The following is a 27,154-nucleotide window of genomic DNA, read 5'->3' as shown; positions in this document are numbered from 1 at the left end:
AAAGCGTGTGGGCTGCCATGCTTGGTTTGTGACATCATCGATGATGTCACAGATCAAAGCCTGTGGGCTGCCATGCTTGGTTTGTGACATCATAGATGATGTCACAGATCAAAGGCCATGCTTGGTTTGTGACATCATCCATGATGTCACAGATCAAAGGCTGTGGGCTGCCATGCTTGGTTTGTGACATCATCCATGATGTCACAGATCAAAGCCTGTGGGCTGCCATGCTTGGTTTGTGACATCATCCATGATTTCCCTGGTAGGCTATGAGCTTCTCCTGCGATGTCATGATGATGTCACTGCTTCAGAAGTTTATGAATAGATCTTGAGAAGATGATATGGACCGAGCTGGAGTCGACCCGGCTCCCTTAGATGGGATGCGTGGCGCGGACCTCCCCCACACGTTCAGAGGTGAACGAGTTGAGCCGCTGGCGATCGCCAGAGTTTCCCGCTCTGACCCAAAGTCAGCGTGCATTAACCGGCCTTGAGAAAGCTGGGCTCAACTCGCTTTGTCCCCTCCTCTGTTGCCGTGGGCTGTAGGAGCCCCGTGGAGTCTCACTGCGTCTTGGTAAGCAGACGTGTGTGAGCGTGCGTGCGAGACATCTGTCCCCAACAGACCTCACCGATGTCACCGCCTGTGCGCTTTAATAACAGGGTCAACCTGTGGCTTTTTGTCACCGATGATGTAACTCGTTGGTTCCCAACATTTTCTTTTTTTCCCTCTTCTTCTCTTATTTTAAGTTTCTTTAGCCAACGAAGTGGAGGGAACCACTGATTTACCACACCATCTCCTGAATGCGTCGACTGGCAGAATCCTTTGTGCTTCCCTGTGTAAACAAGGTGAAATAACATCTCACCAATTCAAGCAACTTCAGGCAAGACCGTGTCTTGGTAGGTACAGGAAGGGGCACTTGTGGTAAAATAGTTCTGCCTTCTTTTAGCGCACAAAGGTAGTGGTGGCAACTAAACAAGCTGTACAGTAGAACAGGCCCAGATAGTCTGTTGCACTGGCCGGCCATCTCCCGCCTGGCAGGCGAGAATTCCCCCGCTGAACCACCACTGCATGTTCAAACAGCATTGGCAGGCAGGGGTCATACAGTTGTGCGTTCTGGTGGGCAGAAGACTGCAGATATTTCCATGCTGGACACATAACAAAAGCCATGCCCCGTGTGAGGCTCGAACTCACGACCTTCAGATTATGAGACTGACGCGCTGCCTACTGCGCCAACGAGGCCCGAAAAGCAGTTAAACTTGATGAGTAAAAGCCAAAGGTTCTTTTGTCTAGCATAAACAGAGAGCACCGGTTGTCCTTCACACAAATGTGCATCATACGCCTGCAAAAAATGCAAACATAAGATGTATTACTGTGTCTGAGATGCCCTCAACAAAGACTTTCGAGCCACCTCATGACATTGTCCATTTGGGAACGTGGACTGGCACGCAACTTGATGTTTCAAATGGTCAGGCACAGGCCTCTTGCAAATTACAGGAAGGGGTACTTGTAGTCAAAGTATTCTACTTCCATTTAGGGCACAAAGTTGGTACTGGCTACCCAGCGTGCCCAAATGTTGCGTTGCATTGGCCGGGAATCGGACCCGGGTCTCCCGCGTGGCAGGCGAGAATTCTACCACTGAACCACCAATGCATGCACCAACACGACGGCTGCCGCTACACCAACGACACCTGTTGACATCGGAAAAGGCGTTTGCTCTCACGGGTGCAGAAATTTTGCAAGTTGTGTGTCTGACCGTTTTTCCTCTGTCCCTTACCTAAAAAGTTCCCGTACCTCTGAGTCCAGGCCTTCTGTGAGATATGTCCAACTCTGCGGCCCTTCGCAGAGCAAATGGGGTGACATGGATGTGACTTCTTCAGTCTCCTGGTTGGATACAGCGAAAACGGACAAGAATTAGCGTGAAAGTGCACGGCCAGGGTCAGCAAAAGTACATGCCGACACTGTCGGTTGACGTTGGCTGTTTTCTGTGGAAACGGCTTTAAACACATTATTGATCTGATTTTTGTTTTTTTTAACTTCTGTAAGATCACTGATGATGTCACAGATCAAAGCGTGTGGGCTGTCATGCTTGGTTTGTGACATCATCGATGATGTCACAGATCTAAGCCTGTGGGCTGCCATGCTTGGTTTGTGACATCATCGATGATGTCACAGATCAAAGGCCATGCTTGGTTTGTGACATCATCGATGATGTCACAGATCAAAGCCTGTGGGCTGCCATGCTTGGTTTGTGACATCATAGATGATGTCACAGATCAAAGGCCATGCTTGGTTTGTGACATCATCCATGATGTCACAGATCAAAGCCTGTGGGCTGTCATGCTTGGTTTGTGACATCATCGATGATGTCACAGATCAAAGCCTGTGGGCTGCCATGCTTGGTTTGTGACATCATCGATGATGTCACAGATCAAAGCGTGTGGGCTGCCATGCTTGGTTTGTGACATCATCGATGATGTCACAGATCAAAGCCTGTGGGCTGCCATGCTTGGTTTGTGACATCATAGATGATGTCACAGATCAAAGGCCATGCTTGGTTTGTGACATCATCCATGATGTCACAGATCAAAGGCTGTGGGCTGCCATGCTTGGTTTGTGACATCATCCATGATGTCACAGATCAAAGCCTGTGGGCTGCCATGCTTGGTTTGTGACATCATCCATGATTTCCCTGGTAGGCTATGAGCTTCTCCTGCGATGTCATGATGATGTCACTGCTTCAGAAGTTTATGAATAGATCTTGAGAAGATGATATGGACCGAGCTGGAGTCGACCCGGCTCCCTTAGATGGGATGCGTGGCGCGGACCTCCCCCACACGTTCAGAGGTGAACGAGTTGAGCCGCTGGCGATCGCCAGAGTTTCCCGCTCTGACCCAAAGTCAGCGTGCATTAACCGGCCTTGAGAAAGCTGGGCTCAACTCGCTTTGTCCCCTCCTCTGTTGCCGTGGGCTGTAGGAGCCCCGTGGAGTCTCACTGCGTCTTGGTAAGCAGACGTGTGTGAGCGTGCGTGCGAGACATCTGTCCCCAACAGACCTCACCGATGTCACCGCCTGTGCGCTTTAATAACAGGGTCAACCTGTGGCTTTTTGTCACCGATGATGTAACTCGTTGGTTCCCAACATTTTCTTTTTTTCCCTCTTCTTCTCTTATTTTAAGTTTCTTTAGCCAACGAAGTGGAGGGAACCACTGATTTACCACACCATCTCCTGAATGCGTCGACTGGCAGAATCCTTTGTGCTTCCCTGTGTAAACAAGGTGAAATAACATCTCACCAATTCAAGCAACTTCAGGCAAGACCGTGTCTTGGTAGGTACAGGAAGGGGCACTTGTGGTAAAATAGTTCTGCCTTCTTTTAGCGCACAAAGGTAGTGGTGGCAACTAAACAAGCTGTACAGTAGAACAGGCCCAGATAGTCTGTTGCACTGGCCGGCCATCTCCCGCCTGGCAGGCGAGAATTCCCCCGCTGAACCACCACTGCATGTTCAAACAGCATTGGCAGGCAGGGGTCATACAGTTGTGCGTTCTGGTGGGCAGAAGACTGCAGATATTTCCATGCTGGACACATAACAAAAGCCATGCCCCGTGTGAGGCTCGAACTCACGACCTTCAGATTATGAGACTGACGCGCTGCCTACTGCGCCAACGAGGCCCGAAAAGCAGTTAAACTTGATGAGTAAAAGCCAAAGGTTCTTTTGTCTAGCATAAACAGAGAGCACCGGTTGTCCTTCACACAAATGTGCATCATACGCCTGCAAAAAATGCAAACATAAGATGTATTACTGTGTCTGAGATGCCCTCAACAAAGACTTTCGAGCCACCTCATGACATTGTCCATTTGGGAACGTGGACTGGCACGCAACTTGATGTTTCAAATGGTCAGGCACAGGCCTCTTGCAAATTACAGGAAGGGGTACTTGTAGTCAAAGTATTCTACTTCCATTTAGGGCACAAAGTTGGTACTGGCTACCCAGCGTGCCCAAATGTTGCGTTGCATTGGCCGGGAATCGGACCCGGGTCTCCCGCGTGGCAGGCGAGAATTCTACCACTGAACCACCAATGCATGCACCAACACGACGGCTGCCGCTACACCAACGACACCTGTTGACATCGGAAAAGGCGTTTGCTCTCACGGGTGCAGAAATTTTGCAAGTTGTGTGTCTGACCGTTTTTCCTCTGTCCCTTACCTAAAAAGTTCCCGTACCTCTGAGTCCAGGCCTTCTGTGAGATATGTCCAACTCTGCGGCCCTTCGCAGAGCAAATGGGGTGACATGGATGTGACTTCTTCAGTCTCCTGGTTGGATACAGCGAAAACGGACAAGAATTAGCGTGAAAGTGCACGGCCAGGGTCAGCAAAAGTACATGCCGACACTGTCGGTTGACGTTGGCTGTTTTCTGTGGAAACGGCTTTAAACACATTATTGATCTGATTTTTGTTTTTTTTAACTTCTGTAAGATCACTGATGATGTCACAGATCAAAGCGTGTGGGCTGTCATGCTTGGTTTGTGACATCATCGATGATGTCACAGATCTAAGCCTGTGGGCTGCCATGCTTGGTTTGTGACATCATCGATGATGTCACAGATCAAAGGCCATGCTTGGTTTGTGACATCATCGATGATGTCACAGATCAAAGCCTGTGGGCTGCCATGCTTGGTTTGTGACATCATAGATGATGTCACAGATCAAAGGCCATGCTTGGTTTGTGACATCATCCATGATGTCACAGATCAAAGCCTGTGGGCTGTCATGCTTGGTTTGTGACATCATCGATGATGTCACAGATCAAAGCCTGTGGGCTGCCATGCTTGGTTTGTGACATCATCGATGATGTCACAGATCAAAGCGTGTGGGCTGCCATGCTTGGTTTGTGACATCATCGATGATGTCACAGATCAAAGCCTGTGGGCTGCCATGCTTGGTTTGTGACATCATAGATGATGTCACAGATCAAAGGCCATGCTTGGTTTGTGACATCATCCATGATGTCACAGATCAAAGGCTGTGGGCTGCCATGCTTGGTTTGTGACATCATCCATGATGTCACAGATCAAAGCCTGTGGGCTGCCATGCTTGGTTTGTGACATCATCCATGATTTCCCTGGTAGGCTATGAGCTTCTCCTGCGATGTCATGATGATGTCACTGCTTCAGAAGTTTATGAATAGATCTTGAGAAGATGATATGGACCGAGCTGGAGTCGACCCGGCTCCCTTAGATGGGATGCGTGGCGCGGACCTCCCCCACACGTTCAGAGGTGAACGAGTTGAGCCGCTGGCGATCGCCAGAGTTTCCCGCTCTGACCCAAAGTCAGCGTGCATTAACCGGCCTTGAGAAAGCTGGGCTCAACTCGCTTTGTCCCCTCCTCTGTTGCCGTGGGCTGTAGGAGCCCCGTGGAGTCTCACTGCGTCTTGGTAAGCAGACGTGTGTGAGCGTGCGTGCGAGACATCTGTCCCCAACAGACCTCACCGATGTCACCGCCTGTGCGCTTTAATAACAGGGTCAACCTGTGGCTTTTTGTCACCGATGATGTAACTCGTTGGTTCCCAACATTTTCTTTTTTTCCCTCTTCTTCTCTTATTTTAAGTTTCTTTAGCCAACGAAGTGGAGGGAACCACTGATTTACCACACCATCTCCTGAATGCGTCGACTGGCAGAATCCTTTGTGCTTCCCTGTGTAAACAAGGTGAAATAACATCTCACCAATTCAAGCAACTTCAGGCAAGACCGTGTCTTGGTAGGTACAGGAAGGGGCACTTGTGGTAAAATAGTTCTGCCTTCTTTTAGCGCACAAAGGTAGTGGTGGCAACTAAACAAGCTGTACAGTAGAACAGGCCCAGATAGTCTGTTGCACTGGCCGGCCATCTCCCGCCTGGCAGGCGAGAATTCCCCCGCTGAACCACCACTGCATGTTCAAACAGCATTGGCAGGCAGGGGTCATACAGTTGTGCGTTCTGGTGGGCAGAAGACTGCAGATATTTCCATGCTGGACACATAACAAAAGCCATGCCCCGTGTGAGGCTCGAACTCACGACCTTCAGATTATGAGACTGACGCGCTGCCTACTGCGCCAACGAGGCCCGAAAAGCAGTTAAACTTGATGAGTAAAAGCCAAAGGTTCTTTTGTCTAGCATAAACAGAGAGCACCGGTTGTCCTTCACACAAATGTGCATCATACGCCTGCAAAAAATGCAAACATAAGATGTATTACTGTGTCTGAGATGCCCTCAACAAAGACTTTCGAGCCACCTCATGACATTGTCCATTTGGGAACGTGGACTGGCACGCAACTTGATGTTTCAAATGGTCAGGCACAGGCCTCTTGCAAATTACAGGAAGGGGTACTTGTAGTCAAAGTATTCTACTTCCATTTAGGGCACAAAGTTGGTACTGGCTACCCAGCGTGCCCAAATGTTGCGTTGCATTGGCCGGGAATCGGACCCGGGTCTCCCGCGTGGCAGGCGAGAATTCTACCACTGAACCACCAATGCATGCACCAACACGACGGCTGCCGCTACACCAACGACACCTGTTGACATCGGAAAAGGCGTTTGCTCTCACGGGTGCAGAAATTTTGCAAGTTGTGTGTCTGACCGTTTTTCCTCTGTCCCTTACCTAAAAAGTTCCCGTACCTCTGAGTCCAGGCCTTCTGTGAGATATGTCCAACTCTGCGGCCCTTCGCAGAGCAAATGGGGTGACATGGATGTGACTTCTTCAGTCTCCTGGTTGGATACAGCGAAAACGGACAAGAATTAGCGTGAAAGTGCACGGCCAGGGTCAGCAAAAGTACATGCCGACACTGTCGGTTGACGTTGGCTGTTTTCTGTGGAAACGGCTTTAAACACATTATTGATCTGATTTTTGTTTTTTTTAACTTCTGTAAGATCACTGATGATGTCACAGATCAAAGCGTGTGGGCTGTCATGCTTGGTTTGTGACATCATCGATGATGTCACAGATCTAAGCCTGTGGGCTGCCATGCTTGGTTTGTGACATCATCGATGATGTCACAGATCAAAGGCCATGCTTGGTTTGTGACATCATCGATGATGTCACAGATCAAAGCCTGTGGGCTGCCATGCTTGGTTTGTGACATCATAGATGATGTCACAGATCAAAGGCCATGCTTGGTTTGTGACATCATCCATGATGTCACAGATCAAAGCCTGTGGGCTGTCATGCTTGGTTTGTGACATCATCGATGATGTCACAGATCAAAGCCTGTGGGCTGCCATGCTTGGTTTGTGACATCATCGATGATGTCACAGATCAAAGCGTGTGGGCTGCCATGCTTGGTTTGTGACATCATCGATGATGTCACAGATCAAAGCCTGTGGGCTGCCATGCTTGGTTTGTGACATCATAGATGATGTCACAGATCAAAGGCCATGCTTGGTTTGTGACATCATCCATGATGTCACAGATCAAAGGCTGTGGGCTGCCATGCTTGGTTTGTGACATCATCCATGATGTCACAGATCAAAGCCTGTGGGCTGCCATGCTTGGTTTGTGACATCATCCATGATTTCCCTGGTAGGCTATGAGCTTCTCCTGCGATGTCATGATGATGTCACTGCTTCAGAAGTTTATGAATAGATCTTGAGAAGATGATATGGACCGAGCTGGAGTCGACCCGGCTCCCTTAGATGGGATGCGTGGCGCGGACCTCCCCCACACGTTCAGAGGTGAACGAGTTGAGCCGCTGGCGATCGCCAGAGTTTCCCGCTCTGACCCAAAGTCAGCGTGCATTAACCGGCCTTGAGAAAGCTGGGCTCAACTCGCTTTGTCCCCTCCTCTGTTGCCGTGGGCTGTAGGAGCCCCGTGGAGTCTCACTGCGTCTTGGTAAGCAGACGTGTGTGAGCGTGCGTGCGAGACATCTGTCCCCAACAGACCTCACCGATGTCACCGCCTGTGCGCTTTAATAACAGGGTCAACCTGTGGCTTTTTGTCACCGATGATGTAACTCGTTGGTTCCCAACATTTTCTTTTTTTCCCTCTTCTTCTCTTATTTTAAGTTTCTTTAGCCAACGAAGTGGAGGGAACCACTGATTTACCACACCATCTCCTGAATGCGTCGACTGGCAGAATCCTTTGTGCTTCCCTGTGTAAACAAGGTGAAATAACATCTCACCAATTCAAGCAACTTCAGGCAAGACCGTGTCTTGGTAGGTACAGGAAGGGGCACTTGTGGTAAAATAGTTCTGCCTTCTTTTAGCGCACAAAGGTAGTGGTGGCAACTAAACAAGCTGTACAGTAGAACAGGCCCAGATAGTCTGTTGCACTGGCCGGCCATCTCCCGCCTGGCAGGCGAGAATTCCCCCGCTGAACCACCACTGCATGTTCAAACAGCATTGGCAGGCAGGGGTCATACAGTTGTGCGTTCTGGTGGGCAGAAGACTGCAGATATTTCCATGCTGGACACATAACAAAAGCCATGCCCCGTGTGAGGCTCGAACTCACGACCTTCAGATTATGAGACTGACGCGCTGCCTACTGCGCCAACGAGGCCCGAAAAGCAGTTAAACTTGATGAGTAAAAGCCAAAGGTTCTTTTGTCTAGCATAAACAGAGAGCACCGGTTGTCCTTCACACAAATGTGCATCATACGCCTGCAAAAAATGCAAACATAAGATGTATTACTGTGTCTGAGATGCCCTCAACAAAGACTTTCGAGCCACCTCATGACATTGTCCATTTGGGAACGTGGACTGGCACGCAACTTGATGTTTCAAATGGTCAGGCACAGGCCTCTTGCAAATTACAGGAAGGGGTACTTGTAGTCAAAGTATTCTACTTCCATTTAGGGCACAAAGTTGGTACTGGCTACCCAGCGTGCCCAAATGTTGCGTTGCATTGGCCGGGAATCGGACCCGGGTCTCCCGCGTGGCAGGCGAGAATTCTACCACTGAACCACCAATGCATGCACCAACACGACGGCTGCCGCTACACCAACGACACCTGTTGACATCGGAAAAGGCGTTTGCTCTCACGGGTGCAGAAATTTTGCAAGTTGTGTGTCTGACCGTTTTTCCTCTGTCCCTTACCTAAAAAGTTCCCGTACCTCTGAGTCCAGGCCTTCTGTGAGATATGTCCAACTCTGCGGCCCTTCGCAGAGCAAATGGGGTGACATGGATGTGACTTCTTCAGTCTCCTGGTTGGATACAGCGAAAACGGACAAGAATTAGCGTGAAAGTGCACGGCCAGGGTCAGCAAAAGTACATGCCGACACTGTCGGTTGACGTTGGCTGTTTTCTGTGGAAACGGCTTTAAACACATTATTGATCTGATTTTTGTTTTTTTTAACTTCTGTAAGATCACTGATGATGTCACAGATCAAAGCGTGTGGGCTGTCATGCTTGGTTTGTGACATCATCGATGATGTCACAGATCTAAGCCTGTGGGCTGCCATGCTTGGTTTGTGACATCATCGATGATGTCACAGATCAAAGGCCATGCTTGGTTTGTGACATCATCGATGATGTCACAGATCAAAGCCTGTGGGCTGCCATGCTTGGTTTGTGACATCATAGATGATGTCACAGATCAAAGGCCATGCTTGGTTTGTGACATCATCCATGATGTCACAGATCAAAGCCTGTGGGCTGTCATGCTTGGTTTGTGACATCATCGATGATGTCACAGATCAAAGCCTGTGGGCTGCCATGCTTGGTTTGTGACATCATCGATGATGTCACAGATCAAAGCGTGTGGGCTGCCATGCTTGGTTTGTGACATCATCGATGATGTCACAGATCAAAGCCTGTGGGCTGCCATGCTTGGTTTGTGACATCATAGATGATGTCACAGATCAAAGGCCATGCTTGGTTTGTGACATCATCCATGATGTCACAGATCAAAGGCTGTGGGCTGCCATGCTTGGTTTGTGACATCATCCATGATGTCACAGATCAAAGCCTGTGGGCTGCCATGCTTGGTTTGTGACATCATCCATGATTTCCCTGGTAGGCTATGAGCTTCTCCTGCGATGTCATGATGATGTCACTGCTTCAGAAGTTTATGAATAGATCTTGAGAAGATGATATGGACCGAGCTGGAGTCGACCCGGCTCCCTTAGATGGGATGCGTGGCGCGGACCTCCCCCACACGTTCAGAGGTGAACGAGTTGAGCCGCTGGCGATCGCCAGAGTTTCCCGCTCTGACCCAAAGTCAGCGTGCATTAACCGGCCTTGAGAAAGCTGGGCTCAACTCGCTTTGTCCCCTCCTCTGTTGCCGTGGGCTGTAGGAGCCCCGTGGAGTCTCACTGCGTCTTGGTAAGCAGACGTGTGTGAGCGTGCGTGCGAGACATCTGTCCCCAACAGACCTCACCGATGTCACCGCCTGTGCGCTTTAATAACAGGGTCAACCTGTGGCTTTTTGTCACCGATGATGTAACTCGTTGGTTCCCAACATTTTCTTTTTTTCCCTCTTCTTCTCTTATTTTAAGTTTCTTTAGCCAACGAAGTGGAGGGAACCACTGATTTACCACACCATCTCCTGAATGCGTCGACTGGCAGAATCCTTTGTGCTTCCCTGTGTAAACAAGGTGAAATAACATCTCACCAATTCAAGCAACTTCAGGCAAGACCGTGTCTTGGTAGGTACAGGAAGGGGCACTTGTGGTAAAATAGTTCTGCCTTCTTTTAGCGCACAAAGGTAGTGGTGGCAACTAAACAAGCTGTACAGTAGAACAGGCCCAGATAGTCTGTTGCACTGGCCGGCCATCTCCCGCCTGGCAGGCGAGAATTCCCCCGCTGAACCACCACTGCATGTTCAAACAGCATTGGCAGGCAGGGGTCATACAGTTGTGCGTTCTGGTGGGCAGAAGACTGCAGATATTTCCATGCTGGACACATAACAAAAGCCATGCCCCGTGTGAGGCTCGAACTCACGACCTTCAGATTATGAGACTGACGCGCTGCCTACTGCGCCAACGAGGCCCGAAAAGCAGTTAAACTTGATGAGTAAAAGCCAAAGGTTCTTTTGTCTAGCATAAACAGAGAGCACCGGTTGTCCTTCACACAAATGTGCATCATACGCCTGCAAAAAATGCAAACATAAGATGTATTACTGTGTCTGAGATGCCCTCAACAAAGACTTTCGAGCCACCTCATGACATTGTCCATTTGGGAACGTGGACTGGCACGCAACTTGATGTTTCAAATGGTCAGGCACAGGCCTCTTGCAAATTACAGGAAGGGGTACTTGTAGTCAAAGTATTCTACTTCCATTTAGGGCACAAAGTTGGTACTGGCTACCCAGCGTGCCCAAATGTTGCGTTGCATTGGCCGGGAATCGGACCCGGGTCTCCCGCGTGGCAGGCGAGAATTCTACCACTGAACCACCAATGCATGCACCAACACGACGGCTGCCGCTACACCAACGACACCTGTTGACATCGGAAAAGGCGTTTGCTCTCACGGGTGCAGAAATTTTGCAAGTTGTGTGTCTGACCGTTTTTCCTCTGTCCCTTACCTAAAAAGTTCCCGTACCTCTGAGTCCAGGCCTTCTGTGAGATATGTCCAACTCTGCGGCCCTTCGCAGAGCAAATGGGGTGACATGGATGTGACTTCTTCAGTCTCCTGGTTGGATACAGCGAAAACGGACAAGAATTAGCGTGAAAGTGCACGGCCAGGGTCAGCAAAAGTACATGCCGACACTGTCGGTTGACGTTGGCTGTTTTCTGTGGAAACGGCTTTAAACACATTATTGATCTGATTTTTGTTTTTTTTAACTTCTGTAAGATCACTGATGATGTCACAGATCAAAGCGTGTGGGCTGTCATGCTTGGTTTGTGACATCATCGATGATGTCACAGATCTAAGCCTGTGGGCTGCCATGCTTGGTTTGTGACATCATCGATGATGTCACAGATCAAAGGCCATGCTTGGTTTGTGACATCATCGATGATGTCACAGATCAAAGCCTGTGGGCTGCCATGCTTGGTTTGTGACATCATAGATGATGTCACAGATCAAAGGCCATGCTTGGTTTGTGACATCATCCATGATGTCACAGATCAAAGCCTGTGGGCTGTCATGCTTGGTTTGTGACATCATCGATGATGTCACAGATCAAAGCCTGTGGGCTGCCATGCTTGGTTTGTGACATCATCGATGATGTCACAGATCAAAGCGTGTGGGCTGCCATGCTTGGTTTGTGACATCATCGATGATGTCACAGATCAAAGCCTGTGGGCTGCCATGCTTGGTTTGTGACATCATAGATGATGTCACAGATCAAAGGCCATGCTTGGTTTGTGACATCATCCATGATGTCACAGATCAAAGGCTGTGGGCTGCCATGCTTGGTTTGTGACATCATCCATGATGTCACAGATCAAAGCCTGTGGGCTGCCATGCTTGGTTTGTGACATCATCCATGATTTCCCTGGTAGGCTATGAGCTTCTCCTGCGATGTCATGATGATGTCACTGCTTCAGAAGTTTATGAATAGATCTTGAGAAGATGATATGGACCGAGCTGGAGTCGACCCGGCTCCCTTAGATGGGATGCGTGGCGCGGACCTCCCCCACACGTTCAGAGGTGAACGAGTTGAGCCGCTGGCGATCGCCAGAGTTTCCCGCTCTGACCCAAAGTCAGCGTGCATTAACCGGCCTTGAGAAAGCTGGGCTCAACTCGCTTTGTCCCCTCCTCTGTTGCCGTGGGCTGTAGGAGCCCCGTGGAGTCTCACTGCGTCTTGGTAAGCAGACGTGTGTGAGCGTGCGTGCGAGACATCTGTCCCCAACAGACCTCACCGATGTCACCGCCTGTGCGCTTTAATAACAGGGTCAACCTGTGGCTTTTTGTCACCGATGATGTAACTCGTTGGTTCCCAACATTTTCTTTTTTTCCCTCTTCTTCTCTTATTTTAAGTTTCTTTAGCCAACGAAGTGGAGGGAACCACTGATTTACCACACCATCTCCTGAATGCGTCGACTGGCAGAATCCTTTGTGCTTCCCTGTGTAAACAAGGTGAAATAACATCTCACCAATTCAAGCAACTTCAGGCAAGACCGTGTCTTGGTAGGTACAGGAAGGGGCACTTGTGGTAAAATAGTTCTGCCTTCTTTTAGCGCACAAAGGTAGTGGTGGCAACTAAACAAGCTGTACAGTAGAACAGGCCCAGATAGTCTGTTGCACTGGCCGGCCATCTCCCGCCTGGCAGGCGAGAATTCCCCCGCTGAACCACCACTGCATGTTCAAACAGCATTGGCAGGCAGGGGTCATACAGTTGTGCGTTCTGGTGGGCAGAAGACTGCAGATATTTCCATGCTGGACACATAACAAAAGCCATGCCCCGTGTGAGGCTCGAACTCACGACCTTCAGATTATGAGACTGACGCGCTGCCTACTGCGCCAACGAGGCCCGAAAAGCAGTTAAACTTGATGAGTAAAAGCCAAAGGTTCTTTTGTCTAGCATAAACAGAGAGCACCGGTTGTCCTTCACACAAATGTGCATCATACGCCTGCAAAAAATGCAAACATAAGATGTATTACTGTGTCTGAGATGCCCTCAACAAAGACTTTTGAGCCACCTCATGACATTGTCCATTTGGGAACGTGGACTGGCACGCAACTTGATGTTTCAAATGGTCAGGCACAGGCCTCTTGCAAATTACAGGAAGGGGTACTTGTAGTCAAAGTATTCTACTTCCATTTAGGGCACAAAGTTGGTACTGGCTACCCAGCGTGCCCAAATGTTGCGTTGCATTGGCCGGGAATCGGACCCGGGTCTCCCGCGTGGCAGGCGAGAATTCTACCACTGAACCACCAATGCATGCACCAACACGACGGCTGCCGCTACACCAACGACACCTGTTGACATCGGAAAAGGCGTTTGCTCTCACGGGTGCAGAAATTTTGCAAGTTGTGTGTCTGACCGTTTTTCCTCTGTCCCTTACCTAAAAAGTTCCCGTACCTCTGAGTCCAGGCCTTCTGTGAGATATGTCCAACTCTGCGGCCCTTCGCAGAGCAAATGGGGTGACATGGATGTGACTTCTTCAGTCTCCTGGTTGGATACAGCGAAAACGGACAAGAATTAGCGTGAAAGTGCACGGCCAGGGTCAGCAAAAGTACATGCCGACACTGTCGGTTGACGTTGGCTGTTTTCTGTGGAAACGGCTTTAAACACATTATTGATCTGATTTTTGTTTTTTTTAACTTCTGTAAGATCACTGATGATGTCACAGATCAAAGCGTGTGGGCTGTCATGCTTGGTTTGTGACATCATCGATGATGTCACAGATCTAAGCCTGTGGGCTGCCATGCTTGGTTTGTGACATCATCGATGATGTCACAGATCAAAGGCCATGCTTGGTTTGTGACATCATCGATGATGTCACAGATCAAAGCCTGTGGGCTGCCATGCTTGGTTTGTGACATCATAGATGATGTCACAGATCAAAGGCCATGCTTGGTTTGTGACATCATCCATGATGTCACAGATCAAAGGCTGTGGGCTGCCATGCTTGGTTTGTGACATCATCCATGATGTCACAGATCAAAGCCTGTGGGCTGCCATGCTTGGTTTGTGACATCATCCATGATTTCCCTGGTAGGCTATGAGCTTCTCCTGCGATGTCATGATGATGTCACTGCTTCAGAAGTTTATGAATAGATCTTGAGAAGATGATATGGACCGAGCTGGAGTCGACCCGGCTCCCTTAGATGGGATGCGTGGCGCGGACCTCCCCCACACGTTCAGAGGTGAACGAGTTGAGCCGCTGGCGATCGCCAGAGTTTCCCGCTCTGACCCAAAGTCAGCGTGCATTAACCGGCCTTGAGAAAGCTGGGCTCAACTCGCTTTGTCCCCTCCTCTGTTGCCGTGGGCTGTAGGAGCCCCGTGGAGTCTCACTGCGTCTTGGTAAGCAGACGTGTGTGAGCGTGCGTGCGAGACATCTGTCCCCAACAGACCTCACCGATGTCACCGCCTGTGCGCTTTAATAACAGGGTCAACCTGTGGCTTTTTGTCACCGATGATGTAACTCGTTGGTTCCCAACATTTTCTTTTTTTCCCTCTTCTTCTCTTATTTTAAGTTTCTTTAGCCAACGAAGTGGAGGGAACCACTGATTTACCACACCATCTCCTGAATGCGTCGACTGGCAGAATCCTTTGTGCTTCCCTGTGTAAACAAGGTGAAATAACATCTCACCAATTCAAGCAACTTCAGGCAAGACCGTGTCTTGGTAGGTACAGGAAGGGGCACTTGTGGTAAAATAGTTCTGCCTTCTTTTAGCGCACAAAGGTAGTGGTGGCAACTAAACAAGCTGTACAGTAGAACAGGCCCAGATAGTCTGTTGCACTGGCCGGCCATCTCCCGCCTGGCAGGCGAGAATTCCCCCGCTGAACCACCACTGCATGTTCAAACAGCATTGGCAGGCAGGGGTCATACAGTTGTGCGTTCTGGTGGGCAGAAGACTGCAGATATTTCCATGCTGGACACATAACAAAAGCCATGCCCCGTGTGAGGCTCGAACTCACGACCTTCAGATTATGAGACTGACGCGCTGCCTACTGCGCCAACGAGGCCCGAAAAGCAGTTAAACTTGATGAGTAAAAGCCAAAGGTTCTTTTGTCTAGCATAAACAGAGAGCACCGGTTGTCCTTCACACAAATGTGCATCATACGCCTGCAAAAAATGCAAACATAAGATGTATTACTGTGTCTGAGATGCCCTCAACAAAGACTTTCGAGCCACCTCATGACATTGTCCATTTGGGAACGTGGACTGGCACGCAACTTGATGTTTCAAATGGTCAGGCACAGGCCTCTTGCAAATTACAGGAAGGGGTACTTGTAGTCAAAGTATTCTACTTCCATTTAGGGCACAAAGTTGGTACTGGCTACCCAGCGTGCCCAAATGTTGCGTTGCATTGGCCGGGAATCGGACCCGGGTCTCCCGCGTGGCAGGCGAGAATTCTACCACTGAACCACCAATGCATGCACCAACACGACGGCTGCCGCTACACCAACGACACCTGTTGACATCGGAAAAGGCGTTTGCTCTCACGGGTGCAGAAATTTTGCAAGTTGTGTGTCTGACCGTTTTTCCTCTGTCCCTTACCTAAAAAGTTCCCGTACCTCTGAGTCCAGGCCTTCTGTGAGATATGTCCAACTCTGCGGCCCTTCGCAGAGCAAATGGGGTGACATGGATGTGACTTCTTCAGTCTCCTGGTTGGATACAGCGAAAACGGACAAGAATTAGCGTGAAAGTGCACGGCCAGGGTCAGCAAAAGTACATGCCGACACTGTCGGTTGACGTTGGCTGTTTTCTGTGGAAACGGCTTTAAACACATTATTGATCTGATTTTTGTTTTTTTTAACTTCTGTAAGATCACTGATGATGTCACAGATCAAAGCGTGTGGGCTGTCATGCTTGGTTTGTGACATCATCGATGATGTCACAGATCTAAGCCTGTGGGCTGCCATGCTTGGTTTGTGACATCATCGATGATGTCACAGATCAAAGCCTGTGGGCTGCCATGCTTGGTTTGTGACATCATAGATGATGTCACAGATCAAAGGCCATGCTTGGTTTGTGACATCATCCATGATGTCACAGATCAAAGGCTGTGGGCTGCCATGCTTGGTTTGTGACATCATCCATGATGTCACAGATCAAAGCCTGTGGGCTGCCATGCTTGGTTTGTGACATCATCCATGATTTCCCTGGTAGGCTATGAGCTTCTCCTGCGATGTCATGATGATGTCACTGCTTCAGAAGTTTATGAATAGATCTTGAGAAGATGATATGGACCGAGCTGGAGTCGACCCGGCTCCCTTAGATGGGATGCGTGGCGCGGACCTCCCCCACACGTTCAGAGGTGAACGAGTTGAGCCGCTGGCGATCGCCAGAGTTTCCCGCTCTGACCCAAAGTCAGCGTGCATTAACCGGCCTTGAGAAAGCTGGGCTCAACTCGCTTTGTCCCCTCCTCTGTTGCCGTGGGCTGTAGGAGCCCCGTGGAGTCTCACTGCGTCTTGGTAAGCAGACGTGTGTGAGCGTGCGTGCGAGACATCTGTCCCCAACAGACCTCACCGATGTCACCGCCTGTGCGCTTTAATAACAGGGTCAACCTGTGGCTTTTTGTCACCGATGATGTAACTCGTTGGTTCCCAACATTTTCTTTTTTTCCCTCTTCTTCTCTTATTTTAAGTTTCTTTAGCCAACGAAGTGGAGGGAACCACTGATTTACCACACCATCTCCTGAATGCGTCGACTGGCAGAATCCTTTGTGCTTCCCTGTGTAAACAAGGTGAAATAACATCTCACCAATTCAAGCAACTTCAGGCAAGACCGTGTCTTGGTAGGTACAGGAAGGGGCACTTGTGGTAAAATAGTTCTGCCTTCTTTTAGCGCACAAAGGTAGTGGTGGCAACTAAACAAGCTGTACAGTAGAACAGGCCCAGATAGTCTGTTGCACTGGCCGGCCATCTCCCGCCTGGCAGGCGAGAATTCCCCCGCTGAACCACCACTGCATGTTCAAACAGCATTGGCAGGCAGGGGTCATACAGTTGTGCGTTCTGGTGGGCAGAAGACTGCAGATATTTCCATGCTGGACACATAACAAAAGCCATGCCCCGTGTGAGGCTCGAACTCACGACCTTCAGATTATGAGACTGACGCGCTGCCTACTGCGCCAACGAGGCCCGAAAAGCAGTTAAACTTGATGAGTAAAAGCCAAAGGTTCTTTTGTCTAGCATAAACAGAGAGCACCGGTTGTCCTTCACACAAATGTGCATCATACGCCTGCAAAAAATGCAAACATAAGATGTATTACTGTGTCTGAGATGCCCTCAACAAAGACTTTTGAGCCACCTCATGACATTGTCCATTTGGGAACGTGGACTGGCACGCAACTTGATGTTTCAAATGGTCAGGCACAGGCCTCTTGCAAATTACAGGAAGGGGTACTTGTAGTCAAAGTATTCTACTTCCATTTAGGGCACAAAGTTGGTACTGGCTACCCAGCGTGCCCAAATGTTGCGTTGCATTGGCCGGGAATCGGACCCGGGTCTCCCGCGTGGCAGGCGAGAATTCTACCACTGAACCACCAATGCATGCACCAACATGACGGCTGCCGCTACACCAACGACACCTGTTGACATCGGAAAAGGCGTTTGCTCTCACGGGTGCAGAAATTTTGCAAGTTGTGTGTCTGACCGTTTTTCCTCTGTCCCTTACCTAAAAAGTTCCCGTACCTCTGAGTCCAGGCCTTCTGTGAGATATGTCCAACTCTGCGGCCCTTCGCAGAGCAAATGGGGTGACATGGATGTGACTTCTTCAGTCTCCTGGTTGGATACAGCGAAAACGGACAAGAATTAGCGTGAAAGTGCACGGCCAGGGTCAGCAAAAGTACATGCCGACACTGTCGGTTGACGTTGGCTGTTTTCTGTGGAAACGGCTTTAAACACATTATTGATCTGATTTTTGTTTTTTTTAACTTCTGTAAGATCACTGATGATGTCACAGATCAAAGCGTGTGGGCTGTCATGCTTGGTTTGTGACATCATCGATGATGTCACAGATCTAAGCCTGTGGGCTGCCATGCTTGGTTTGTGACATCATCGATGATGTCACAGATCAAAGGCCATGCTTGGTTTGTGACATCATCGATGATGTCACAGATCAAAGCCTGTGGGCTGCCATGCTTGGTTTGTGACATCATAGATGATGTCACAGATCAAAGGCCATGCTTGGTTTGTGACATCATCCATGATGTCACAGATCAAAGCCTGTGGGCTGTCATGCTTGGTTTGTGACATCATCGATGATGTCACAGATCAAAGCCTGTGGGCTGCCATGCTTGGTTTGTGACATCATCGATGATGTCACAGATCAAAGCGTGTGGGCTGCCATGCTTGGTTTGTGACATCATCGATGATGTCACAGATCAAAGCCTGTGGGCTGCCATGCTTGGTTTGTGACATCATAGATGATGTCACAGATCAAAGGCCATGCTTGGTTTGTGACATCATCCATGATGTCACAGATCAAAGGCTGTGGGCTGCCATGCTTGGTTTGTGACATCATCCATGATGTCACAGATCAAAGCCTGTGGGCTGCCATGCTTGGTTTGTGACATCATCCATGATTTCCCTGGTAGGCTATGAGCTTCTCCTGCGATGTCATGATGATGTCACTGCTTCAGAAGTTTATGAATAGATCTTGAGAAGATGATATGGACCGAGCTGGAGTCGACCCGGCTCCCTTAGATGGGATGCGTGGCGCGGACCTCCCCCACACGTTCAGAGGTGAACGAGTTGAGCCGCTGGCGATCGCCAGAGTTTCCCGCTCTGACCCAAAGTCAGCGTGCATTAACCGGCCTTGAGAAAGCTGGGCTCAACTCGCTTTGTCCCCTCCTCTGTTGCCGTGGGCTGTAGGAGCCCCGTGGAGTCTCACTGCGTCTTGGTAAGCAGACGTGTGTGAGCGTGCGTGCGAGACATCTGTCCCCAACAGACCTCACCGATGTCACCGCCTGTGCGCTTTAATAACAGGGTCAACCTGTGGCTTTTTGTCACCGATGATGTAACTCGTTGGTTCCCAACATTTTCTTTTTTTCCCTCTTCTTCTCTTATTTTAAGTTTCTTTAGCCAACGAAGTGGAGGGAACCACTGATTTACCACACCATCTCCTGAATGCGTCGACTGGCAGAATCCTTTGTGCTTCCCTGTGTAAACAAGGTGAAATAACATCTCACCAATTCAAGCAACTTCAGGCAAGACCGTGTCTTGGTAGGTACAGGAAGGGGCACTTGTGGTAAAATAGTTCTGCCTTCTTTTAGCGCACAAAGGTAGTGGTGGCAACTAAACAAGCTGTACAGTAGAACAGGCCCAGATAGTCTGTTGCACTGGCCGGCCATCTCCCGCCTGGCAGGCGAGAATTCCCCCGCTGAACCACCACTGCATGTTCAAACAGCATTGGCAGGCAGGGGTCATACAGTTGTGCGTTCTGGTGGGCAGAAGACTGCAGATATTTCCATGCTGGACACATAACAAAAGCCATGCCCCGTGTGAGGCTCGAACTCACGACCTTCAGATTATGAGACTGACGCGCTGCCTACTGCGCCAACGAGGCCCGAAAAGCAGTTAAACTTGATGAGTAAAAGCCAAAGGTTCTTTTGTCTAGCATAAACAGAGAGCACCGGTTGTCCTTCACACAAATGTGCATCATACGCCTGCAAAAAATGCAAACATAAGATGTATTACTGTGTCTGAGATGCCCTCAACAAAGACTTTTGAGCCACCTCATGACATTGTCCATTTGGGAACGTGGACTGGCACGCAACTTGATGTTTCAAATGGTCAGGCACAGGCCTCTTGCAAATTACAGGAAGGGGTACTTGTAGTCAAAGTATTCTACTTCCATTTAGGGCACAAAGTTGGTACTGGCTACCCAGCGTGCCCAAATGTTGCGTTGCATTGGCCGGGAATCGGACCCGGGTCTCCCGCGTGGCAGGCGAGAATTCTACCACTGAACCACCAATGCATGCACCAACACGACGGCTGCCGCTACACCAACGACACCTGTTGACATCGGAAAAGGCGTTTGCTCTCACGGGTGCAGAAATTTTGCAAGTTGTGTGTCTGACCGTTTTTCCTCTGTCCCTTACCTAAAAAGTTCCCGTACCTCTGAGTCCAGGCCTCCTGTGAGATATGTCCAACTCTGCGGCCCTTCGCAGAGCAAATGGGGTGACATGGATGTGACTTCTTCAGTCTCCTGGTTGGATACAGCGAAAACGGACAAGAATTAGCGTGAAAGTGCACGGCCAGGGTCAGCAAAAGTACATGCCGACACTGTCGGTTGACGTTGGCTGTTTTCTGTGGAAACGGCTTTAAACACATTATTGATCTGATTTTTGTTTTTTTTAACTTCTGTAAGATCACTGATGATGTCACAGATCAAAGCGTGTGGGCTGTCATGCTTGGTTTGTGACATCATCGATGATGTCACAGATCTAAGCCTGTGGGCTGCCATGCTTGGTTTGTGACATCATCGATGATGTCACAGATCAAAGGCCATGCTTGGTTTGTGACATCATCGATGATGTCACAGATCAAAGCCTGTGGGCTGCCATGCTTGGTTTGTGACATCATAGATGATGTCACAGATCAAAGGCCATGCTTGGTTTGTGACATCATCCATGATGTCACAGATCAAAGCCTGTGGGCTGTCATGCTTGGTTTGTGACATCATCGATGATGTCACAGATCAAAGCCTGTGGGCTGCCATGCTTGGTTTGTGACATCATCGATGATGTCACAGATCAAAGCGTGTGGGCTGCCATGCTTGGTTTGTGACATCATCGATGATGTCACAGATCAAAGCCTGTGGGCTGCCATGCTTGGTTTGTGACATCATAGATGATGTCACAGATCAAAGGCCATGCTTGGTTTGTGACATCATCCATGATGTCACAGATCAAAGGCTGTGGGCTGCCATGCTTGGTTTGTGACATCATCCATGATGTCACAGATCAAAGCCTGTGGGCTGCCATGCTTGGTTTGTGACATCATCCATGATTTCCCTGGTAGGCTATGAGCTTCTCCTGCGATGTCATGATGATGTCACTGCTTCAGAAGTTTATGAATAGATCTTGAGAAGATGATATGGACCGAGCTGGAGTCGACCCGGCTCCCTTAGATGGGATGCGTGGCGCGGACCTCCCCCACACGTTCAGAGGTGAACGAGTTGAGCCGCTGGCGATCGCCAGAGTTTCCCGCTCTGACCCAAAGTCAGCGTGCATTAACCGGCCTTGAGAAAGCTGGGCTCAACTCGCTTTGTCCCCTCCTCTGTTGCCGTGGGCTGTAGGAGCCCCGTGGAGTCTCACTGCGTCTTGGTAAGCAGACGTGTGTGAGCGTGCGTGCGAGACATCTGTCCCCAACAGACCTCACCGATGTCACCGCCTGTGCGCTTTAATAACAGGGTCAACCTGTGGCTTTTTGTCACCGATGATGTAACTCGTTGGTTCCCAACATTTTCTTTTTTTCCCTCTTCTTCTCTTATTTTAAGTTTCTTTAGCCAACGAAGTGGAGGGAACCACTGATTTACCACACCATCTCCTGAATGCGTCGACTGGCAGAATCCTTTGTGCTTCCCTGTGTAAACAAGGTGAAATAACATCTCACCAATTCAAGCAACTTCAGGCAAGACCGTGTCTTGGTAGGTACAGGAAGGGGCACTTGTGGTAAAATAGTTCTGCCTTCTTTTAGCGCACAAAGGTAGTGGTGGCAACTAAACAAGCTGTACAGTAGAACAGGCCCAGATAGTCTGTTGCACTGGCCGGCCATCTCCCGCCTGGCAGGCGAGAATTCCCCCGCTGAACCACCACTGCATGTTCAAACAGCATTGGCAGGCAGGGGTCATACAGTTGTGCGTTCTGGTGGGCAGAAGACTGCAGATATTTCCATGCTGGACACATAACAAAAGCCATGCCCCGTGTGAGGCTCGAACTCACGACCTTCAGATTATGAGACTGACGCGCTGCCTACTGCGCCAACGAGGCCCGAAAAGCAGTTAAACTTGATGAGTAAAAGCCAAAGGTTCTTTTGTCTAGCATAAACAGAGAGCACCGGTTGTCCTTCACACAAATGTGCATCATACGCCTGCAAAAAATGCAAACATAAGATGTATTACTGTGTCTGAGATGCCCTCAACAAAGACTTTTGAGCCACCTCATGACATTGTCCATTTGGGAACGTGGACTGGCACGCAACTTGATGTTTCAAATGGTCAGGCACAGGCCTCTTGCAAATTACAGGAAGGGGTACTTGTAGTCAAAGTATTCTACTTCCATTTAGGGCACAAAGTTGGTACTGGCTACCCAGCGTGCCCAAATGTTGCGTTGCATTGGCCGGGAATCGGACCCGGGTCTCCCGCGTGGCAGGCGAGAATTCTACCACTGAACCACCAATGCATGCACCAACACGACGGCTGCCGCTACACCAACGACACCTGTTGACATCGGAAAAGGCGTTTGCTCTCACGGGTGCAGAAATTTTGCAAGTTGTGTGTCTGACCGTTTTTCCTCTGTCCCTTACCTAAAAAGTTCCCGTACCTCTGAGTCCAGGCCTTCTGTCAGATATGTCCAACTCTGCGGCCCTTCGCAGAGCAAATGGGGTGACATGGATGTGACTTCTTCAGTCTCCTGGTTGGATACAGCGAAAACGGACAAGAATTAGCGTGAAAGTGCACGGCCAGGGTCAGCAAAAGTACATGCCGACACTGTCGGTTGACGTTGGCTGTTTTCTGTGGAAACGGCTTTAAACACATTATTGATCTGATTTTTGTTTTTTTTAACTTCTGTAAGATCACTGATGATGTCACAGATCAAAGCGTGTGGGCTGTCATGCTTGGTTTGTGACATCATCGATGATGTCACAGATCTAAGCCTGTGGGCTGCCATGCTTGGTTTGTGACATCATCGATGATGTCACAGATCAAAGGCCATGCTTGGTTTGTGACATCATCGATGATGTCACAGATCAAAGCCTGTGGGCTGCCATGCTTGGTTTGTGACATCATAGATGATGTCACAGATCAAAGGCCATGCTTGGTTTGTGACATCATCCATGATGTCACAGATCAAAGCCTGTGGGCTGTCATGCTTGGTTTGTGACATCATCGATGATGTCACAGATCAAAGCCTGTGGGCTGCCATGCTTGGTTTGTGACATCATCGATAATGTCACAGATCAAAGGCCATGCTTGGTTTGTGACATCATCGATGATGTCACAGATCAAAGCGTGTGGGCTGCCATGCTTGGTTTGTGACATCATCGATGATGTCACAGATCAAAGCCTGTGGGCTGCCATGCTTGGTTTAGGCCATGCTTGGTTTGTGACATCATCCATGATGTCACAGATCAAAGGCTGTGGGCTGCCATGCTTGGTTTGTGACATCATCCATGATGTCACAGATCAAAGCCTGTGGGCTGCCATGCTTGGTTTGTGACATCATCCATGATTTCCCTGGTAGGCTATGAGCTTCTCCTGCGATGTCATGATGATGTCACTGCTTCAGAAGTTTATGAATAGATCTTGAGAAGATGATATGGACCGAGCTGGAGTCGACCCGGCTCCCTTAGATGGGATGCGTGGCGCGGACCTCCCCCACACGTTCAGAGGTGAACGAGTTGAGCCGCTGGCGATCGCCAGAGTTTCCCGCTCTGACCCAAAGTCAGCGTGCATTAACCGGCCTTGAGAAAGCTGGGCTCAACTCGCTTTGTCCCCTCCTCTGTTGCCGTGGGCTGTAGGAGCCCCGTGGAGTCTCACTGCGTCTTGGTAAGCAGACGTGTGTGAGCGTGCGTGCGAGACATCTGTCCCCAACAGACCTCACCGATGTCACCGCCTGTGCGCTTTAATAACAGGGTCAACCTGTGGCTTTTTGTCACCGATGATGTAACTCGTTGGTTCCCAACATTTTCTTTTTTTCCCTCTTCTTCTCTTATTTTAAGTTTCTTTAGCCAACGAAGTGGAGGGAACCACTGATTTACCACACCATCTCCTGAATGCGTCGACTGGCAGAATCCTTTGTGCTTCCCTGTGTAAACAAGGTGAAATAACATCTCACCAATTCAAGCAACTTCAGGCAAGACCGTGTCTTGGTAGGTACAGGAAGGGGCACTTGTGGTAAAATAGTTCTGCCTTCTTTTAGCGCACAAAGGTAGTGGTGGCAACTAAACAAGCTGTACAGTAGAACAGGCCCAGATAGTCTGTTGCACTGGCCGGCCATCTCCCGCCTGGCAGGCGAGAATTCCCCCGCTGAACCACCACTGCATGTTCAAACAGCATTGGCAGGCAGGGGTCATACAGTTGTGCGTTCTGGTGGGCAGAAGACTGCAGATATTTCCATGCTGGACACATAACAAAAGCCATGCCCCGTGTGAGGCTCGAACTCACGACCTTCAGATTATGAGACTGACGCGCTGCCTACTGCGCCAACGAGGCCCGAAAAGCAGTTAAACTTGATGAGTAAAAGCCAAAGGTTCTTTTGTCTAGCATAAACAGAGAGCACCGGTTGTCCTTCACACAAATGTGCATCATACGCCTGCAAAAAATGCAAACATAAGATGTATTACTGTGTCTGAGATGCCCTCAACAAAGACTTTTGAGCCACCTCATGACATTGTCCATTTGGGAACGTGGACTGGCACGCAACTTGATGTTTCAAATGGTCAGGCACAGGCCTCTTGCAAATTACAGGAAGGGGTACTTGTAGTCAAAGTATTCTACTTCCATTTAGGGCACAAAGTTGGTACTGGCTACCCAGCGTGCCCAAATGTTGCGTTGCATTGGCCGGGAATCGGACCCGGGTCTCCCGCGTGGCAGGCGAGAATTCTACCACTGAACCACCAATGCATGCACCAACACGACGGCTGCCGCTACACCAACGACACCTGTTGACATCGGAAAAGGCGTTTGCTCTCACGGGTGCAGAAATTTTGCAAGTTGTGTGTCTGACCGTTTTTCCTCTGTCCCTTACCTAAAAAGTTCCCGTACCTCTGAGTCCAGGCCTTCTGTGAGATATGTCCAACTCTGCGGCCCTTCGCAGAGCAAATGGGGTGACATGGATGTGACTTCTTCAGTCTCCTGGTTGGATACAGCGAAAACGGACAAGAATTAGCGTGAAAGTGCACGGCCAGGGTCAGCAAAAGTACATGCCGACACTGTCGGTTGACGTTGGCTGTTTTCTGTGGAAACGGCTTTAAACACATTATTGATCTGATTTTTGTTTTTTTTAACTTCTGTAAGATCACTGATGATGTCACAGATCAAAGCGTGTGGGCTGTCATGCTTGGTTTGTGACATCATCGATGATGTCACAGATCTAAGCCTGTGGGCTGCCATGCTTGGTTTGTGACATCATCGATGATGTCACAGATCAAAGGCCATGCTTGGTTTGTGACATCATCGATGATGTCACAGATCAAAGCCTGTGGGCTGCCATGCTTGGTTTGTGACATCATAGATGATGTCACAGATCAAAGGCCATGCTTGGTTTGTGACATCATCCATGATGTCACAGATCAAAGCCTGTGGGCTGTCATGCTTGGTTTGTGACATCATCGATGATGTCACAGATCAAAGCCTGTGGGCTGCCATGCTTGGTTTGTGACATCATCGATGATGTCACAGATCAAAGCGTGTGGGCTGCCATGCTTGGTTTGTGACATCATCGATGATGTCACAGATCAAAGCCTGTGGGCTGCCATGCTTGGTTTGTGACATCATAGATGATGTCACAGATCAAAGGCCATGCTTGGTTTGTGACATCATCCATGATGTCACAGATCAAAGGCTGTGGGCTGCCATGCTTGGTTTGTGACATCATCCATGATGTCACAGATCAAAGCCTGTGGGCTGCCATGCTTGGTTTGTGACATCATCCATGATTTCCCTGGTAGGCTATGAGCTTCTCCTGCGATGTCATGATGATGTCACTGCTTCAGAAGTTTATGAATAGATCTTGAGAAGATGATATGGACCGAGCTGGAGTCGACCCGGCTCCCTTAGATGGGATGCGTGGCGCGGACCTCCCCCACACGTTCAGAGGTGAACGAGTTGAGCCGCTGGCGATCGCCAGAGTTTCCCGCTCTGACCCAAAGTCAGCGTGCATTAACCGGCCTTGAGAAAGCTGGGCTCAACTCGCTTTGTCCCCTCCTCTGTTGCCGTGGGCTGTAGGAGCCCCGTGGAGTCTCACTGCGTCTTGGTAAGCAGACGTGTGTGAGCGTGCGTGCGAGACATCTGTCCCCAACAGACCTCACCGATGTCACCGCCTGTGCGCTTTAATAACAGGGTCAACCTGTGGCTTTTTGTCACCGATGATGTAACTCGTTGGTTCCCAACATTTTCTTTTTTTCCCTCTTCTTCTCTTATTTTAAGTTTCTTTAGCCAACGAAGTGGAGGGAACCACTGATTTACCACACCATCTCCTGAATGCGTCGACTGGCAGAATCCTTTGTGCTTCCCTGTGTAAACAAGGTGAAATAACATCTCACCAATTCAAGCAACTTCAGGCAAGACCGTGTCTTGGTAGGTACAGGAAGGGGCACTTGTGGTAAAATAGTTCTGCCTTCTTTTAGCGCACAAAGGTAGTGGTGGCAACTAAACAAGCTGTACAGTAGAACAGGCCCAGATAGTCTG

General features: G+C 49.4%; 22 non-coding genes across 22 annotated transcripts; all 22 read right to left on the bottom strand.

Annotated features, from left to right (window-relative positions):
* Nucleotides 1-1,164: 1,164 nt before the first annotated feature.
* trnam-cau (transfer RNA methionine (anticodon CAU)) lies at nt 1,165-1,237 on the bottom strand. The gene has a single exon. It is a non-coding gene; the product is annotated as a tRNA-Met (tRNA).
* A 340-nt stretch (nt 1,238-1,577) lies between these two features.
* trnag-gcc (transfer RNA glycine (anticodon GCC)) lies at nt 1,578-1,648 on the bottom strand. The gene has a single exon. It is a non-coding gene; the product is annotated as a tRNA-Gly (tRNA).
* A 1,944-nt stretch (nt 1,649-3,592) lies between these two features.
* trnam-cau (transfer RNA methionine (anticodon CAU)) lies at nt 3,593-3,665 on the bottom strand. The gene has a single exon. It is a non-coding gene; the product is annotated as a tRNA-Met (tRNA).
* A 340-nt stretch (nt 3,666-4,005) lies between these two features.
* trnag-gcc (transfer RNA glycine (anticodon GCC)) lies at nt 4,006-4,076 on the bottom strand. Its single transcript has one exon. It is a non-coding gene; the product is annotated as a tRNA-Gly (tRNA).
* A 1,944-nt stretch (nt 4,077-6,020) lies between these two features.
* Nucleotides 6,021-6,093, bottom strand: trnam-cau (transfer RNA methionine (anticodon CAU)). The gene has a single exon. It is a non-coding gene; the product is annotated as a tRNA-Met (tRNA).
* Nucleotides 6,094-6,433: 340 nt separating this feature from the next.
* On the bottom strand, nt 6,434-6,504 carry trnag-gcc (transfer RNA glycine (anticodon GCC)). The gene has a single exon. It is a non-coding gene; the product is annotated as a tRNA-Gly (tRNA).
* Nucleotides 6,505-8,448: 1,944 nt separating this feature from the next.
* trnam-cau (transfer RNA methionine (anticodon CAU)) lies at nt 8,449-8,521 on the bottom strand. Its single transcript has one exon. It is a non-coding gene; the product is annotated as a tRNA-Met (tRNA).
* A 340-nt stretch (nt 8,522-8,861) lies between these two features.
* Nucleotides 8,862-8,932, bottom strand: trnag-gcc (transfer RNA glycine (anticodon GCC)). The gene has a single exon. It is a non-coding gene; the product is annotated as a tRNA-Gly (tRNA).
* A 1,944-nt stretch (nt 8,933-10,876) lies between these two features.
* trnam-cau (transfer RNA methionine (anticodon CAU)) lies at nt 10,877-10,949 on the bottom strand. Its single transcript has one exon. It is a non-coding gene; the product is annotated as a tRNA-Met (tRNA).
* A 340-nt stretch (nt 10,950-11,289) lies between these two features.
* Nucleotides 11,290-11,360, bottom strand: trnag-gcc (transfer RNA glycine (anticodon GCC)). Its single transcript has one exon. It is a non-coding gene; the product is annotated as a tRNA-Gly (tRNA).
* A 1,944-nt stretch (nt 11,361-13,304) lies between these two features.
* Nucleotides 13,305-13,377, bottom strand: trnam-cau (transfer RNA methionine (anticodon CAU)). The gene has a single exon. It is a non-coding gene; the product is annotated as a tRNA-Met (tRNA).
* A 340-nt stretch (nt 13,378-13,717) lies between these two features.
* On the bottom strand, nt 13,718-13,788 carry trnag-gcc (transfer RNA glycine (anticodon GCC)). Its single transcript has one exon. It is a non-coding gene; the product is annotated as a tRNA-Gly (tRNA).
* A 1,679-nt stretch (nt 13,789-15,467) lies between these two features.
* On the bottom strand, nt 15,468-15,540 carry trnam-cau (transfer RNA methionine (anticodon CAU)). Its single transcript has one exon. It is a non-coding gene; the product is annotated as a tRNA-Met (tRNA).
* A 340-nt stretch (nt 15,541-15,880) lies between these two features.
* On the bottom strand, nt 15,881-15,951 carry trnag-gcc (transfer RNA glycine (anticodon GCC)). The gene has a single exon. It is a non-coding gene; the product is annotated as a tRNA-Gly (tRNA).
* Nucleotides 15,952-17,585: 1,634 nt separating this feature from the next.
* On the bottom strand, nt 17,586-17,658 carry trnam-cau (transfer RNA methionine (anticodon CAU)). Its single transcript has one exon. It is a non-coding gene; the product is annotated as a tRNA-Met (tRNA).
* A 340-nt stretch (nt 17,659-17,998) lies between these two features.
* On the bottom strand, nt 17,999-18,069 carry trnag-gcc (transfer RNA glycine (anticodon GCC)). Its single transcript has one exon. It is a non-coding gene; the product is annotated as a tRNA-Gly (tRNA).
* Nucleotides 18,070-20,013: 1,944 nt separating this feature from the next.
* On the bottom strand, nt 20,014-20,086 carry trnam-cau (transfer RNA methionine (anticodon CAU)). Its single transcript has one exon. It is a non-coding gene; the product is annotated as a tRNA-Met (tRNA).
* Nucleotides 20,087-20,426: 340 nt separating this feature from the next.
* Nucleotides 20,427-20,497, bottom strand: trnag-gcc (transfer RNA glycine (anticodon GCC)). The gene has a single exon. It is a non-coding gene; the product is annotated as a tRNA-Gly (tRNA).
* A 1,944-nt stretch (nt 20,498-22,441) lies between these two features.
* trnam-cau (transfer RNA methionine (anticodon CAU)) lies at nt 22,442-22,514 on the bottom strand. The gene has a single exon. It is a non-coding gene; the product is annotated as a tRNA-Met (tRNA).
* A 340-nt stretch (nt 22,515-22,854) lies between these two features.
* trnag-gcc (transfer RNA glycine (anticodon GCC)) lies at nt 22,855-22,925 on the bottom strand. The gene has a single exon. It is a non-coding gene; the product is annotated as a tRNA-Gly (tRNA).
* A 1,960-nt stretch (nt 22,926-24,885) lies between these two features.
* trnam-cau (transfer RNA methionine (anticodon CAU)) lies at nt 24,886-24,958 on the bottom strand. Its single transcript has one exon. It is a non-coding gene; the product is annotated as a tRNA-Met (tRNA).
* A 340-nt stretch (nt 24,959-25,298) lies between these two features.
* trnag-gcc (transfer RNA glycine (anticodon GCC)) lies at nt 25,299-25,369 on the bottom strand. Its single transcript has one exon. It is a non-coding gene; the product is annotated as a tRNA-Gly (tRNA).
* Between the last annotated feature and the right edge of the window lie 1,785 nt (nt 25,370-27,154).

The sequence above is a fragment of the Lutjanus erythropterus genome, chromosome 19 (genome assembly GCF_056507025.1).
Source record: "Lutjanus erythropterus isolate fLutEry1 chromosome 19, fLutEry1.hap2, whole genome shotgun sequence".
NCBI classification, from domain to species: domain Eukaryota; kingdom Metazoa; phylum Chordata; class Actinopteri; order Lutjaniformes; family Lutjanidae; genus Lutjanus; species Lutjanus erythropterus.
The sequence above is the reverse complement of the archived record's forward strand: the minus strand, read 5'-3'. Positions and strand labels throughout refer to the sequence as shown.